Genomic DNA, 18,569 nt, shown 5'->3' with positions numbered 1-18,569 from the left:
CAAGGGGTAGACAAACCACCATGAGTTAGGTATAAACTTGAGTGAAATGTATATTTGACACCAACATTGGTGGCCAAACGGTGAGAAGAGAAAGTTACTGGGATGTAAAGAATGCCATCTATGGTACTCCTATTAGGTACATTATATTCGCACTACTGTAGATGAATAAATTTTTGGATTATAGGAGGTCCCAGAGTGGGTTTGAAATTTGAGTCTTGTTGCTATTTGCTTACTATTGCATTCCTATTGCTTAACAATACACTGATATTGTTTTACTGAATTCTTGAAATGAAAATAAAAAATTTTGAATTGGGCATAACTTGCAGATTACCAAATAACAGCAGACTATAAGTATATACATGAGCCTTTTGCAGAGAAAACAGGAAGCAATCTAGATCCATGTAGTACGTTTTAGGTTATGGTGTTTTCACTGATGATAAATGGAAAAGAGTGGATTTTTTGTTAGGGTTATTTGGTGAGCGAAAAAATATCCAAGAGTCAGAAGAAAGAGCAAATATGTTAAAGATGAGATGAAAATGTGCTATATCTTTTCATACAGATTTATGGAAAACAAGAGTGGTATGTTTATTAATATAGTGTTTATATGTTTTAGAAATACGATTCAACAGCCAGAGTCTTTGATATACACCCACATTGTGCAAGATTTGTGGGCGCACTTTTTTACATGCTTTCATATCTTCTGGGCACAGACATTACAAATTAAACACCCATGGCTAAATTTTTAGAAGTACATGCTCAAATTAGGGTGCATATATATATATATATATATATATATATATATATATATATATATATATATATATATATATATATATATGTGTGTGTGTGTGTGTGTGTTGATAGCATCTTTGTTCATTTAACATTTGTACTTGCATACTACATGAAGAACCACAAAAAAACTTAAACAAATACCACATTTTCCTATTTGAATATTCATTGAAGTATTAGGATATGATTTGGAAATATGTTGATGTTAATGAAAGTATCAAATTAATTCTCATTTCTTTGCCAACTTTGGAATTTATGGACACCCCTACCAATCACACCCCCTGTTTAAGCTGAATTGAAAACAATGTGACCTATGTCATCTAAATCTAATAAAATGACAACGTAGGCATCTTGATGCCATGTTTGAGGCAGTACAAGTCAAATCACTGTAAGTGGTATTTTTCCATTTTATCTTCAAACTCAGTACAACCATGAATGTTCCTTTCGTGCTGTAGACAGATGGTAAAGGTTTGAGACTTGATTACTTGTTCATTTAAATGCTGGGACTATCTACAAAAACAGCAAAGCAGAGTAGCAAGCTTTATTATAACAGAAGCTTACAAACCTTACAGCATAAATGGTTCTGTTCCAAAGTCGTATCTGTTGACCCATGTACGTTTTAATGATACAGAGCTGACATATGCATTGTTGATTTTAAAGTAAATAATTAAAATGATGGTATCAGATTTTAAGCACCTTAATTCCATAGCTTCCTAATGACTTCAAAACTTTTTTTAAGAAGAAGAAATAAATGCAGAAATATCTTGGAGTCAACTTTGCAAGGCAATATGATCAGTTGGTGGTTGGTGGTGGTGGTGGTAATAGTTTCTTACTTTTGACTACAACTGGTCTGACAGAACGAATGGCCGAAAAAAGAAAAAAATAATGGGGAGGGGGGAATTTGGTTTGATTAACGCATAAAAGCTTTACGAACTCTAATTCTATACCATGTTCTTCACCAACTAGCATGAGTACATGTTATCTTTTAAAGAGTGGAATTAATATAAATATGATGTTGAGAGTAATATGACTACCGGTATTCGGAATGTTGACATGATTATCTTGCAAGTTTGAATTTGAGGTGATTTGGAATGTATAAAGTTAATCCTTTGAAGTTAATTCCTTATAAATTAATTCAACATTGCATAGTTCACATTCCTTCTTGTGTTTTTTCTTTTACAAAATTCTCCCAAACTTACTAAGATAACAAAATGAATATTCTAATACCAATTTTCTACCAAAATATTTGCTAAAACATATTTTGATTTAAAAGTTTAGACATTCAGGTCTAGAAACTTGTTGAAGACATAACATGGGAATAATGTGTTAGCTGATATTGGGCCTGCTAATCTTGCGTCTCGAATAGACCCTTGGCGAGAACCACATGGGGTGAAGGGAGCTGATAGATTTAGATTGCTTATGAAGTGATAAAGAATATAGTTTAACGATAAGCAGTGTTAAGTTTCTCTTTGTCAGAGTTTATGTCCAAAATCCAGATGCATCTTGATCAATTTGAAATTATATGAAAAGTATCTTCAGACTGTGAACCTCTTTTCCTGCATCACTGAGTTTGGTTAAATTTGTTTTGGTACAGTTTTGTTTTGGTTGTTGTTTTCCTTTTACTATTTACTTTTAAAATATTTGCAGCTGCACTGGTAAATACAAAACTTTATCAAAGATAGCTTTTTGATTAACCACAAAGCAGTTTCTTCACTTTTTTTGTTGTTGGCTGGATTGCAAAGCAGGTTTTTGTACCTATGGATTGATGGTATCTGTTAGTCCGACTCACGGGAACATTGTGCACTTCAGGTTCTATATCGCTGATTATATATACACACATATATATATATATATATATATATATATATATATATATATATATATATATATATATATATATATATATATATATATATATATATATATATATAAGATATGTTTATTATAAACATTTTGATCACTCTTATAATTGGCTGATTTGTTTGTGAATTTCAGTCTCTGATGATGATCCATTTGGTCAAGACAAAGCATATATTCCTGATGCAAGTAGTGATAAGTTGCTTGTTCACAGACAGGATATGCTCAGAAGTTTCAGTCTCTTAGTATATATATTTTCAGTATAAATATTTAATAAAAGGAATTCTCAGCTGGTGTTGAAACTATTCCTACTGCAGGGTCCAACCAATTTCAGTGCAGGAACATCTTTAAAGAGCTGAAGTCACAACCTTTCATCTTGAAACTTGCAATAATTGTCAAGTCTTTTTTATACTACAAGACTGAATATATGTCAGCCATTTCAATGTACATGAACATATGTCAGCAACAAACTGTACTTAACAAGGGTATTACACACAGAAGAGTTTAAACTATTCAAGATCTAAGACAGGTCTAGCTTATTTGGCTCAGCTCAAGTTATTTTATGAATGTGCCATAAGGCAGAGTGTATCAGGTTATGATGTTATCTACATGTTACAATTTAGGTTTCTGCACAATAAGTTTTGTTGTCTACCATCAAGAGTTGTCAAATTTGGTGGATAACTTGTGCTTGGGGTAAGGGGGAACCCTATCGATTTCAGGTTCAAAGGCTTAAATGTCAAGATTACTGACTGAAAGAAGGAAAATGGTTTCTGAACAATAAACCAAGTTCTCCAGTTACCAGACTCGGTGGATAGCTTGCACTTAGGAGAAGTAAGAATTGTATCGATTTGAGGATCCAAAGTCATGGTCATAATGACTAAGACAAGAAAAATGATTTCTGAACAGTAACTTAAGATCTCCATCATCTTTGGTTACCAAACTTTGTGTATTGGTTGTTTTCAAAACAAAAGGACAAATTTCAAGGTCACTGTGACATCAAGAAGAAAATTAGCTTTTGTATAGTAACACAATAACATTAGTTCTACATGACATACCTCAACAAAATGTTGTAGACGGCTTGCACTTAGAGTAAGGAAGAAGGTCATTGATTTTGGGGTCAGAAATTCAAAAGTCAAGGTCACTCTGACTAAAGAAGAAAAGTGGTTGCTGCAGAAATATTTAAGTTATCGCTATAGGCTATTAAACATGGGGTGGGTACATAATGTATTGTTCAAAGTACCCTTTTTAAATACTGTCAATGAGTATATAGTGTTATTCCTGTTTACCCCAAAGAATGTTTGTCCTGAATTTAATTTAAATAATTAGGGTTGAAATACGCAGTTCAGTTTGTTTAATACAGGGTGTAAAGTTTTTCTTTCTCATTCTCCACTATGGACAGAACACTTAATATTGTGTCGCACTTGAAATCTGTGCAACCATTCGTTACTTGCGGTAAAGTCGTCATATCCAAATAATACTGACAAAATTGTTGCTTTTTGTTGTCATTCAAATCAGGATACTAACATCTCCTGGCTCAAACAATCTTCCTTTCTCCGTCCATTTGACCTTACCACTTCTGCAGAATTGTTTCCTTATCCGAGTCTTTCCAACAATAGCTTTCTACAAGGATCCTCGACCCCCCTCCCACCTCTCGGTCAGTTTACTTACTTTAACTTTCTCTTCTGAACAGAGAATTATTCTTTTCCTGGATGACATGTTGATCTTTTTTGCAGTAAGTTATTCATGTTGCCAACTACAATACTGATAAAACAACTTTTTATGCATCTAAACAAATTGTTGTGCGTTTTTAAAGGAAGTGATCTGGTCACGTGAAGATTCGTTAGTCGCAGCCTGGTACCCTATATTTTTAATACATTTCTTTACACTAAGTGAGAGAAGCCAAAACTGCTTCGGTATGTACCATTAACATTATGCAGATTTGACCTCGCGGTCGTTAGGATTTGTAATTTTGACAATTATTGTCAGTAGTAATAGCCACTAATTATCAAAGCGAACAAGCTTAACAACTTACCAAGAGACGCCATAAAGGCTATCAAACCGTTTTCCTGCTGACTTGTTTATTGTACATCGATGCTGCCACTTCTCAGCTGTTACTACTTTTCAATAATTGTATGCTTAACAATTATTAGAGTGATTAAACCGGGCATATTATGACAACACAGCATTAAGGCTAATTGGATTATATGTACTTACCCTTTTGTATGGAATAAAATTTGAGTCTTTCTTGGCTTTATGGAATAAATGTGGCTTCTCGTGAGGCGTAAATGATATAATATTAACCTTAGTGGTACATGTACTTTAGTCAACACTTCTTTCAGTACCAAAAATCTGACATCGGGAAACATAAATCGGATTACTTAACACACGTTATGAATAAAATACTGGTTCTGGATACATATTTAAATAAAATGCGTCCACTTGTGAGGGGTAAATTTTATATTATTGCACTAATATGCTGGTCTCTGGTTGCATTAGCCGGGTGGCCTTTTGGTAGGGGTACTTATGAACACAAACTCGTCGGTGCCAACGGATTCTGGCCGTAGGGAGCGGGTGGCTACTGGTCAGGGGGCCGTTCAAGAGGGGACTACTGTACATGTCTCATGGCATTGGATTTTCTTTTTCTTTTCAGTTTTCATTGTGTCCAATGTGAACACAGACTCAAAATGAAAGGGGTTTTTCCAATCATGCAAAGTCTCACACAAAAGGTAATTTTTAACAAACCTCTAATGTAGTTGAAAAAATTAATAATTTTTAACTTTTTTACCAAGGGTCTGCTTTTTGTGGACGCTAGCAAATATTTAATGATACCTTTCCTTTTATTCATTTCATTCTTTTAATTGTCTGTCCCAGTTTCATTTCTGTAGATTAATTTCCTTAATTATGGTAGGTAGCTTAAAATCGATGGCCAGGTTAGATTTTCAGGTTACAAATCCAAATTTAACATTTTTAAAGCTCCAGATTGTCTAACCTACCCACATTTACAAAATATTATGTTATCATCATAGGGTTTCATTCATATAAGGTAGGTATGCAGTTTGGCATTGATGAGACTTGGACTGGGTTTGATTGTCAGCTCTCTGCATTATTATTTGGTGAAGTGATAGCCACAGTCGTCTGACCTACCCAGCTTTGTTTCTCAACAGTAATACAAACCAACTTGGTACACAGCTTGACACCAATCAGACTTGTAAAGAAATGTATTGTCAATGTTTTAACTCGTCATTCATTATTTTATAATAGTTATTGCCACCTGTTTTGTTTTGACCTAATATTAGATATAAGTCAGTTGTGATACTGAGCATTGTATCAAGAAGGTTTAAATGACCAGAGTACACTTTGTGTTATTCATAATTTAGGTTTATATAATCTAATTTGAAACAAGTGATCCTTGATATACATGCAACTCTTTCCAAAATGGCCTTTGAAAACATGTTGGGGAGTGGGCACCAGGTACTTGAATTTGTTTGTTCGCACAGTTGGGTAATTGATGAGTACCTGTTCAGTGTTGTCCTGTGTTAGTGTAGGACATTCCCTAAGCACCATTAGCTGAGTAATTTAACCACCTAAATCTGTCAGAGCAACCAGTTACCCTGTAGCCCTGTTGGGGGACAACCAATCCCCTCATGTTAATTTTGAAATCTTTATATGTTATTTCCAGTTTTATTGAATGCCTTTATAGGTTTATGTACACCCTACCATATGCAGTGCACACCACATAAGAACTTTGCTTATGCTGTGTGCTATCTTTTCATGAAATAATGTGATCAAAGTGCACGGTCATTCGTTCTCAATGGGTGAACCTAGACCAGAGTGCAAACCCTTCAGCTGGCATTGGAATATGGTTATGCTAAGTGTATCATCTTCCAACTGGCATGGCTGGAGTTTTTTTGTGAACTATGATAAAGAAATTTAATGGTGCTATACCACCAGAGAAAATTATAGATTAGGTAGGTATACAACAAGTTTTGATCCTATATTATACGGATTTTATTTTTAAAAAATACTTTATCTTTTATTTACCCTTTACAAAGTTGTAACACTACTATTTATCTTTTATCATGTTTACATGTTTTGGACAGGTTTGGCTGTCATTTTATTTTATTTATTTTTTGCAATTCTTTGTTATTCCTTTAGAACTTTCAAATTGTCACCATGTATCCAGTACTGTGCTGACAAGCCCTAAACCATAAACATACATACATCCATACATACTTGCATGCCTACATTACTTTCTGAAAGACATAACATTTTTGTATATCCTCCAATCATCCAGTATATAGTATTCCTTTAATGTTGATTGGAGGCATGGAATACCACTTCATAGTCAGACAACCTTAAATGAAATACATTTTGCATATAAAAATGAGAAATTTGACTATACCCACAGTATAGCAGTAAATGTGTAATAATAAATGGTTCCAGTAGTCAATGGGTGCTGTACTTACTGAATTACTGTGTCCCCAAATCATTCAGTATAGGCTGTAAATTGTTAAGTTGTCATATGTCCCCCATCTAGTTAGTGTCTTATACACCAGCTTGGTACGCACAACCTTGAACAATCCTTGCATCCGAGGAGTTATTTTAAAAACAGCTTGAATTTTGTAGCTCCATGAATTATGTGAGGGAATACAAAACATCAATATTTTATAAAATATATCAGTTTCTAAATGCGAGACTTTCGTTTACATGCTTTCCAAAAGTAATGAAATGGGATGAAATTGTTAGGATCAAATGAAATAACAGTTGCTAGATGGAGTAAAGTCAGTTTGCAGTAGTACCTTTCTAATTACATTTATAAAAGGATAACTAATTTATTAAGAATGAGCTGTATGCAGTTCAGAATGGGTGCATGACCCATTTTCTCTAAGATAAAGTACTCTGCGAAAACTTTGGGAAGTCCTGACATTTTAGAAAGTCCTCACAAAGTTATTAGAAGAAAAGCTCTCCTGGGCTATCTAAGCTATAACAGATAAGCATACAGACACAGAAAGATGCAAGCAGATTTACACACACACACATATAGATTTCATGACCCTAAAGCATCCAGTTTATTATATTGAATTACCATGTCCCCCAACCATCCAGTGTATATATTGATTTACCATGTATCTCAATCATCTATTGTATATATAATGAATTGCAATGTCTCCCAGCCATCCAGTATAAATACTGAATTGCAATATACCCCAGCCATCCAGTATATATACTGATTTGCCATGTCCCCCAGCCATCCAGTATATATACTGATTAGCCATGTCCCCCAGCCATCCAGTATATATACTTAATTGCCATGTCCCCCAACCATCCAGTATATATACTTAATTGCCATGTCCCCAAACCATCCATTATATATACTGAATTGCCATGTTCCCCAGACATCCAGCATATATAGTGAATTGTAATGTCCCCCAGCCATCCAGTATATACACTGAATTGCCATGTCCCCCAACATCCAGTATATATACTGATTTGCCATGTCCCCCAACTATCCAGTGTATATATATATATATATATATATATATATATATATATATATATATATATATACTGAATTGCCATGTCTACCAACCCACCAGTACAGTACTGTAATTGTACTTCTATATACAAATATTTAAAAATTATGAGACATATCGTGATGTATTCCAATAAACTAATACTTTTTTTGGTGGCTTTATACACAGACGGACACATTGACATAAACACTGATAAGGACAAAAAATTATTACCAGCATAGATAACTCATTTAGGAACATGTATAGAATTAACAGAATGTTTGGGCTTCTTTCACACAGATCAATTTGTATGCATGCTCTCATGAAAATTTCAAGAAGTTAAGAACAAAACTTTTTCCAAGGTATTTGTCCAAGGGACCAGCGTCTATTTAAATGGCATTCCAGATAGGTAACTCTTCCTTGTGAAATGAATCCATGGTAAGATGTATAAAACAACAGGAAAAAGAAAATTTAACAAAATGTGTTTGAATTTCTTATTCCTTTTTATTAACATTTTCTTTTGGAAAGACAATAAACTTTGCAATAAGCTTGGAGGCACATCAGGCCCTTTTCAAAAGGACACTTGCTGATGGACAGGTACTGTTAGATTTGAAAATTGGGCTTGTTTGAACAAGATTTAAATATGTTTTGTTGTTATGGAATTTTGTAGAATTTTGTTGTGTATTTTGCATTTTGCTTGTAGCAGAGAAATCTTTCTCTAAACTGTACTGCAGAAACACCAAAATATATCAATAACAAATTAAACATTTATCAAAACTTATTTGCTATTTCTTAATATGCATTCTTTGTGCTTTTTTGGCTCATAGAAAATCAAAATCATTTTATACACCTGCCATCAAGACATTGTTTATCAATCTGTTAATATTTGCTAGTCTGACCTATAATTTTGTAACTGTTAGATAAATTTTCATGAAACTTTGCTCATATATATATATATATATATATATATATATATATATATATATATATATATATATATATATATATATATATGACCAGTCAGACTTTGTGTGTCATGTACCATAGTCAGGCCCATCCTGTAGGTCAAGATCAACGGAAAATTTAACTCTGTAACTTGTATCTTTGTCCAGAATTCAATGGCTTCAGCACACCTGCCAACTCAGATAATTTTATCATAAGGTTTACTGAAAATACTCCTCAATTACGGTTTTGTGAAACAATAGCCAAAACTTTGAAAATAACTTTTGTTGCAGTCAAATCTAAATATTGGCTCGTCTAGGTTTGATCCAGATCACACTGGAGTTGGTCAATGAAACAGACTAACTTTACGTGGTGTATCTTAGACACTTTAATCAAACAAATGCCCATAATCAACAGAACCTTTTCACATACTTTATAGCATGATATGTATGCTGTCCATCGAGTGAAAACTTGTTGAAATTGAAAGGGACAATCAGCCTCTTAGTAAGTCCAAATACTTGTGACAAAGTATAGGAAATAATATTCAGATACTTTGTCAAGCATTGGAAAAAGGGCAGGAAATGTAGAAACATTTTATTGGATATTATGCTGTGTCGATTGTCAATATGAGCATTGCTCATGGATGGAATAATGATTACTGCTACAACATGAATGAAAAATAAAAACACACAAAGATCACATCAAGTTGATCCATCAAGAAGTCATAGACTGCCATGTGGTTTATAAATGCACTTTCTGAAACTGAACTGAATGTCATTTAAGCTGATGTGTTAAATGTATTATTGCTTTTCCTTCATTTGACCACACTTCTCAAGTTTTCAAATGCATGTTTTCCACATTGACAATAGCAGTAAATGATACTTTTTTACCTTACTGAAACTTGGTCTAACTTGGAGAAAGTATTGGCTGCCTTACTGAGGTCCATTTAGTATTGGCAGGTCTGCTTTCATAACCACTGAAGATATTTAATGAAACTAGCCAGTTATATCTCATAACTAGACGGTGTGTCAGGTACCATACCCCTGCCCCCTGCCTCAAGGACAAGTTCACTGCAATGGAAATATTAATTTGCGACTGACAATTTATGTCTGCAATATAATTTTGTAGCCACTGAAGATATTTTAATGAAACCTTTTCTAGTTATGTATCATGTATAGATGGTATGTCACATATTTTAGCCATGACTTCTAACTCCAGGTAAAGATCAAATGTAACTCTGACTGGGATTGTTGTCCACACTATAACTTTGAACTACTTCAGATATTGTAATAAAACCATTAACATGTTATATAGTATGACTTGTCTGTGTTGCATACCATTGCCATGACCCCTACCTCAAGGTCAAGGTTACTGCAAGGGAGAATATACACCAATGACCTGTCTAAATGTATTGATGTGTAGGTAGAACAGTTGAACCAGCCAAGATATTTGAATGAAATTTATCTTGTTATATCAAAATTGTCTTGTGTATTCAGTCATACCACTCATCCTTTCAAGTTCAAGGTCACAACAAAGAATAATGTAAGCCAGTTGTTTGTTTCCAGACCGTCACTTTTAACCCATACAGATATTCTGATGAAACTTTACCAGGTTCACAGGCTATCATACCAGAATCAAATCCCTAGCTCAAAGTTCAAAGTTGGGGAAAAAACTCACAAGGTGTGCATGTGATGTATCGTTTGTGGTATTCTTGTTGTTAATTTATTTTTATGTTGAACATTTTAAATTTTGATAACTTTAATATAAACTGCTCAGATGCTTTGGTCCTGGTTTATCTCAGTCACTTTTGTACCCAGTAAAACTTAAAATAAAAGATTTTTTTATTGATTAATCTACCCCCCCCCCCAACTACATAGAGTTTGTGAAGTTCTGGTGCTGTGATACAATAATAACAATAAGCCTTGGAACACACACAAAAACAATTATGCATCCTAAGACTTATACGCAGGTAAAATATGTACAAGTTCTTGTTTCCAGAAACTTGTAGACACAGAAAAAATATAAAGACAAAATTGTGAAGATCACCATACATCCACAAAATCATGTTTATGATACATGAGGTTATAATAGATAAAATATGTCAATCAATCATTAGAAAACAAAACAGTTTTAAGTGTACCAAAGCTTATAGTACATGAAAAAGGTTGCGCTAACTTCATGTCCCAACATTTATAGGTCATAACAAAGTACTTTTAAAAATAATTAAGAGTGTCCCAGGACTTATAATGGAGCAAGACTTAATGTCATGATGGTAATAAATCTAATTTATGAAATATGCTAAGGAACAGATAATAAAGTACATATTGATTTATAGACAACAAATTATGCTATAGAGTTCCATATAAAAACTATAAGGATTCTGATATGTTATAATTTACAGAAAACTATTGTCCAGTGGAAACAAGAACAGATCATAAAGATGGCATCTAGGCTTGGGTTGCTTCAGTTTGTTAGCACTATTGTTGACATATATATGAATAAATATTGATCAAACTTTGCAGGTAGCTTCTGTCAGCAAGAATATAACTGATACTCAGGGATTTGTTGGGGCAAGTTGTAGTTTATATTGTCTTTAGCTTCTATTACCTGAGCCTGTTACATATCCAGGGTTTATGTGAAGAATTTGGACTTTTTATTTGGGCTTACATTACATTAAATGGATAACATGTTCATTCTCATTTTGCACTGTTTACTGCAAACCAAAGAGGCCATGCACATTCTGTGGACAGCTCTATTCAAAACTGAAGAGACATATAATCCAGGTTCATAAAGTTTGTAAGGAAGTGAAACCTATATTAGAAAGTACTGGTCAGCAAAGAGCTACTATGAACACAATTAGAAAATGTGGGCATCTTTGAACAAAACTGGATGTAGTGCACAAAGAAAAAAACATCATTTCAGTTTCATAAATATTGTGAGGAGAATACAGTTTGTTGCCCAAATTGTAAGGGATTTTATGCAAAGAAATTCTTGTTTAGGCTTAGAGATAAATGTCACTTGGACAAATGTGCATTTTCAAAACCCATTCCAGTGGCAATGCTAGCTACTGAAGGTGATACAGTAAATTCCAGTTTTCAAGACCTGTTGAACTCTTTGAGGACAGATGAAGTAGGATTTGTATGTCAAAGAGATTTTACTATAAAGCTGATAGGAGCATGTTTGTGGGGAATAAGAAACAAACCCAAAACAGAAAAAAAAACAATGGAAGTGAGAAAAAGTGTTCACTCAGACATCAGAAAATTGGGAAGACTTTATGTAGAATTAAGATATTTAGAGAAAAATGAATGCATACAATCTGTAGAAATGTTCAACCGTTAAAAAATTATTTCTCTGAAAAGAGCTATCTACAAAATGACAGACAAAGAAGATTCCAGCATCAAGTATGGCTTAAAGTTTTAAAGTTGAACAGACAAACAGTTTTTGGTGATGCAAGATACATGATTACCCAAAGAAGGCAAGTAAGGCTTCGATTTCCAGTTAGAGTACCAGAGGATGAACCAGTGGACAAGCTTCGAAAATACACACTGGAAATGATAACAAAACACACTGAAGGCAAATTTGATTTCATTGAAAAACATAGCTTTTTAGAACTGCGCAATGCAGTTAGTTCCAGACTAACTCTTTTCAGTGCTCGCTGAGGTGGAGAACCCAGTCGATTGAAGATTGATCAATGGTGCAAGAGAAATCAATGGATTACAGAGTCCCAGATGAAGGATGTGGGTTATCTTTCACCAGTTGAGAGAAATGTGTTTTGTGACATAGAAGTCACTTTCCAGCAAGGAAAAGGAACACGACTTGTATCATGTTTGATACCTGCAGATTGCAAGAAGGCAATGGACTTCCTCTGTGACAGAAATATTCATATGGATGCAGGTATTGTATCCACAAATGAATTCACCTTTCCAAACACTGAGTCTTCATCAAGCCAAGTCATTGGATGGGACAGCATATATTACGTGTGTCAAAAGGCCGGAATTGAAAATTCAAGCATCAGTGTCACAAACAGCAGAGCTAGGTTAATTATTATGCATGCAGCACTTGAAGTCAAACCAGAAGATAGAACCTATTTTTACCAGCACATACAAAAGAGCATACAAAGGAAGTGAATGAAAACGTCTACCAAAGACCAATGCCAGTTATGACTATCGCCAAAGTGGGATTGCATTTGCAGAGTTTTGACGCTGGTATGTACCTCAGCGTTTAAAAGTGTAGTAATCTGGAATAAATTCAAGTGCTACTAATAACTAGTCACATGTTCTTGTTTTAATACTGGCATTTGGGTAGTATTATGTTAAAAGGTTGTTCATTTGTCAGTAATAGTATTGTTTGTACCATTTACTTTAAAATTACCTGTCAACAGACTTTGTCAGTAATATTATTGTCTGTATTATTTACTTTAAAATTAGCTGTCAAGAGACATTGTCAGTAATAGTATTGTTTGTACCATTTACTTTAAAATTACCTGTCAGGACACTTTGTCAGTAATAGTATTGTTTGTACCATTTACTTTAAAATTACCTGTCAAGAGACTTTGTCAAGCAAAGTTAGTGGAGGTCATCTTTGTATTGTGTTTGGTCTGCAAATGCATATATGGATATTGGGCCTTGAGAATTTCATTATGGTATGACTGTTAGTCACCAACTTTGTTGCATCTGATACCAATACAAATTAAATTGACCCCATAAGTGATGCTTTAAATACCAATCGTATGGTACCGAAAGTAGTCCAACAAATAGCACCACTAGTGCCCTCCACATTTCTAGAGGCCACCATTCCTACAGGGATTGCGAACCAACTTGCTTCAGCTGACACAGCAAGTGCCCCTCTCAGTGACATAGCTAATATGACCAATCAAGCAGGTATATGTTTTAAGTTTAAATAAATTGTTTGAACTATATTTTCATTTTTAAACCTGTTACTACTAACGTTTGAGTGGGGGTGAATCCTGAGGTAAACATTTGTCACACTTCCAGAGCTATTTGCTGCTATGATTTTCAATAACTGGGCCAGTGTGACAGGCGGCTTGTTGTTTTTAGACAATATTAAAAATTATGAAACCAAGAAACTAGAAAACTGTGCTGTCGATATCTTGCAACCCAAGAAGACAAGTCCCACATGATGACATAGTACAATATTGACAAGAAAGATGAACATTAATCTGGATTTTTTTGATATTAAGTTCAATCTGAAATAAGAATATAATGATATGGACAGCTGACTAAAATATGATATAAAATTATGATATTTTTCAGCACATGATAAATATCTATGACTGGTGTATATGTATGGGTGTATTAATGGTATGCGCGTGAAAGTGAACGAAAGATAATACTAGAAAGTCATGTTTTTGTCTATAAAATAAAATTGAAGGTTTCTCCTACAAATGTTTGAGCACAAGTTAAAATTCTGCTTGAAATATTAGCTGGGAAGCTATTAATTATTACAAGGGTTATTAGAGACCTGAAAAACTTGCTCAATACCCCAGCTTTTATCAAATAATCAAACAATGCACTACCTAAAGCTGTAAAACTTTATGCACTATCAAATAATCAAATAATGTCTTACCTAAAGTCGTAAAACTTGGTACACTATCAAATAATCAAACAATACCGTACCTAAAATTGTAAAATTTGGTACACTAAAAAGTAGGAAATAATGATCCCTTAATGGCGTGCATGTTAGAGAGTTATTTCCCTCAAGATATACTATCATCTTCACACATGTCTTGCAAAATATGTGGAGCCAATTGTGTTAAGGCAGGCCAGTGATCCACAGTTGGTGTTGAAGCCACGATGAATTGAAACCACATTCCATCTTTAGACGCTGTAGTATTGAAAGTATAGCCTGATCAGGATAGCTTGAAGTTAATTAACTATCTTGACATGCACAAAAATCAGGGTTCTGATTACGAACAGCCTTAACACTGCAATATTTGTGGTTTTGATAAATTTAAAAGTAACAGAAATCTTAACTCACTCTATTTGACTTGCATAAATGAGACTTTTCAGACATTTTCAGTAACATTAATTTACAAATAAATGAACTTCAGCCAGTTTATTCTCATGGAATTTTAAGATTTATCAATCAGGGATTTTTTCATATGCATATAGCTGAACCAAATTGAAGAAAACAAACAAACATAAATACATTAGCAATAACCATGGGCTAATAATTTGAATTAAAATAGGTCAATAGAGACATGATTTTCTATTATAGGATTATTGTATTAAGGCATCGGTTCCCAACCTCAGGTCATGACCCAAATCATGGTTGTGGTGTATCCTTAGTTGGGTTGCAAAGAGTCACCAAGTTATACACATATAGATCATATCATAAGCCTGAAGATTGGGGTATCCTGTTGGCGGCCATTTTAGGGCTGCAACACATATGGTTGGGAATCACTGTTTTGAGGTATGATATGCTTTCAAAATAGATTTAGTAGTGATGCACATTTATGAAAATAGTTAAAAGAAAATAGCTTCCTTATATAAGGGACCAACCATTTAATTTTCGAGGGGGGACTAAGGTTTTTCTTTTAGTCTGGTTATTTTTGTATGTTACCTCAATTATTTATTTTCATTAATATAATGGATATAATTAGTTCTTTTTCATATTTCTTTCAAGCTATTTGGGGACCATACATATTTTATTTTAAAAAAATATTCCAGTCCATCCAGTTTAAATTTAAATAGTCAGTTAAAAATTGGACAGTCCCCATCTCATTATCAGGTTATTATCTGCCACAGTATCAATACAGAGTGCATTGTAATCACAGAAAATATACAAAAAGCTCTGTTTATGGAATTCAAGGAGACTGAATTTCAGCAAGAAATATCAGAAAAGATTCAATGCGGTGTTAACAAACCATACATTTTCAGAACATTATTGTATTATCGTTTGTTTACATTTCTTCTGAAAGGAAAACATGTGCCATCAACATTATCTGATAAGCTTCCCCAGAATATTCCTATGGCAGACTGTTATTTGCTAGATAATGTGAATCTTTTCATGACATTGAGCAACCATATTTTACCCTCTTGGGATATTTTGTCAAAATTCATCCAGACTTCACCAGCCAAATTATGTGAGATGTTGCTGGTTGAATGTAGATCATCATGATTTCGTAAAGTTACTTTCAACTTCAAGAGGATATGGCTATATTGGTTTTAATGACCAATCTAGAAAAGTCTCAAGGGTTTCCCAACAAATAAAGCAGAGCACAGTAGAGTGGTGATAAGTTAGTATCCCCATTTTTTGTTAAGGGAAACACCAATTATTCCAACAACTAAAACACAACGTGGTAGAGTGGTGATAAATCAATGTCCCTAATTCCTGTTAAGGGAAATATCTGTTAATATCCCTGTGTTTTTAAAGAGAAATATCTGTTAATATCCCTATGCTTTTTAAAGTGCTATAGATATTATATTATCCTTCCTCTGTCTGTTAGTCCATCTGTAACTGCACCTTCTTCCTGATGGCTGTTTGGAAATCCACACAACTTGTTAATTATCTTGCCCATATGATGACTTAGAGCAAGAGGGCCAACATTCCTACCTGCTTCCAAAGGGGTCTCAGGGAGGGATGCAGGTAAAATACGCAAAAATTGCATATACAGTAACATTTTTTAAAATAACATTTGATCAAACGAATATGTCCCTACATAGGAAAAAGACCCATCATGTATGTGACAGAAGTTGCATTTAATGTTTTGATCACTTTCTGCTGGTGAGGGTTGGTATGGGGTGGGGTATGGAATATGCTTTAAAAAGCATAGGCATTTGCAATGGCAAGCCAACTAAATTGCCTTGCTTTTTATGCTTCTAGTGAATCTGAATTAAAAGACTAACAAATGAAGAAGAAGGGTAACAATTCATTTTGTTTCATTTGATTTAACTTCTACCACTGTATAACAATTTTACCAGTGACATGTATACAGGCAAGAAATATATTTGAATCTTCAATTGTTATTACAGATCAAAGGTTTCACTTGGATGTCCCAACAATGAAAGTTTTAAAAAGATTCATTCATGCACTGGATTACTGTCATATGGCTGCAGCCTTCCAGGTACTGTTCATCGCATACATTATATACATTTTGTCCAGTACAAGCATACATTTTGTGTACTTTTTTCTTGGTTTTAAATACCCCTTCTTAAAGCACAGCCACTGCAGCGCCTTCAACAGCTATGTCTGTGAACAGTTTTTTTTTTAGCGCAAATTCAGAAATAGTCCTGTACTGAGATGCAACATTTTCTAGGTACATTCATCTGGATCTTGTTCTTTTCTACTTCAGTTTTGTTCAGGAAGATTTCCAAATAATGTTGTTGTTGTTGTTGTAAGGTTTAACGCCATTCTTCAGCACAAGATAGGCTATACATGGCGGCCAGTATTAGTGGTGGAGGTATAGCCTGGGAAACCCCTAGAAAGAACCACCGACACAAGTGAAGCTACTGGCAAGCTTTCTCACATACCAACCTATGGCAAACCTGCAATTTGTAAATAATGTAAGGAGAATCTTGTATTTGCTGGATTTGCTCACTTGGACCAATTTAGTTACGCTGATTTGTTGCTTAAAGTGTTGAGGAATATTTATAGCAGCTCCTTGTTAGCCCATCTCCCAGTAATGCAAACTAGGAAACATTTATGAAATACATATACACTGTTTTATTTGGTTGTTCGGTTATTTTGGGATCATACAGACCATGGTGTATCGACAAGTCTCTAGACATCCTTTGTGGGATGAAATCAACACGGAGATCACTACCATTGACAGGGTCTGTTTCTCATCTCATGTTGTATTATAGATAAGGTTCAGATAGAAAATTATAGCAATTTGTATATGTATGTCATAAGGGTAGATTGGTTTTTGTACAATAACTTTAGTTGTCTATAATCAACAGTTACTATTCTTTGTGGTTGTTTTCCACTTACAGTCAAGAAGAACTCTATTGATTTTCGGATGAAAAGTTCAGAGATCAAGGTGACTAACTGAAAGAAGGAAAACAGTTTCTGCACAATAACTCACAGCTGCAGTTACCAAACTTCGTGCATAACATGCACTTGGGGTGAGGAAGAACTATACTAATTGTTTACGACTGCAGGAATTGAAAAAATGGTTTCTGCATAAAAAAAAAAAAAAACAAAAAAAAAAAACAAAAAAAAAAAAACATTTGTTCTGCACAACATACCTCAACCAAACATGGGTGGTTTGTACTGGGGTAAGGAATACAGCTATAGATTTTGAGATTATAAGGTCAATCTTTTATACATTTGTGATGGTTGATTGGCTTGTAGCTGCTCTTTCAACACATTATTGGTTATTGTATGCCAAGGAAATTGGAACTAAGTTCCATTCACAACAACACACCAAGGCAGCTGATCTAGACTGGCCTCAGCTGTTATCAAAGCATGTGACTTTTGGATTATGATTCTGATACTGCTAAGTGA

Source organism: Sinohyriopsis cumingii, chromosome 14 (assembly GCF_028554795.1).
Source record: "Sinohyriopsis cumingii isolate HCF-2022 chromosome 14, ASM2855479v2, whole genome shotgun sequence".
NCBI classification, from domain to species: domain Eukaryota; kingdom Metazoa; phylum Mollusca; class Bivalvia; order Unionida; family Unionidae; genus Sinohyriopsis; species Sinohyriopsis cumingii.
The sequence above is the reverse complement of the archived record's forward strand: the minus strand, read 5'-3'. Positions refer to the sequence as shown.